Source organism: Eimeria mitis, genomic scaffold (genome assembly GCF_000499745.2).
Source record: "Eimeria mitis Houghton genomic scaffold, Emh_scaff370, whole genome shotgun sequence".
Lineage (NCBI taxonomy): Eukaryota > Apicomplexa > Conoidasida > Eucoccidiorida > Eimeriidae > Eimeria > Eimeria mitis.
In genome coordinates, this window is record NW_013572041.1 from 3,077 (window position 1) to 3,396 (window position 320).

Sequence of the window (320 nt, forward strand, 5' to 3'; positions counted from 1 at the left end):
CTCTTGAGGTGGCGCCGACGGACCCCCAAATAATCGCTGCACTAAAAACACTAAAAGAGAAAGTAAATATAATTTTATTTTTTTTTATTTTTTTTTATTTTTTATTTATTTTATTTAGTTTTATTTTATTTATTTATTTATTTATTTTGTTTGTTTGTTTGTTTGTTTGTTTGTTTGTTTGTGTTGTTTGTTGTTTTGTCTTTTTTTGTTTTTTTTGTTTTTGCTTTTTTGTTGTTTTTTATTTACTTCTGTTCTCGCTGTCCTTATTTATTTAATTTATTTATTTATTTATTTATTTATTTATTTATTTGTTTTTTTTT

The 320-nt window shown here is 20.0% G+C and overlaps 1 protein-coding gene across 1 annotated transcript in view; it reads left to right on the forward strand.

Moving 5' to 3' along the window:
- EMH_0009810 (uncharacterized protein) overlaps nucleotides 1-320 on the forward strand; it is a gene marked incomplete at both ends in the record, with an annotated part of 2,318 nt that overhangs the window by 455 nt on the left and 1,543 nt on the right. The gene's annotated exons all lie outside the window — the stretch shown is intronic.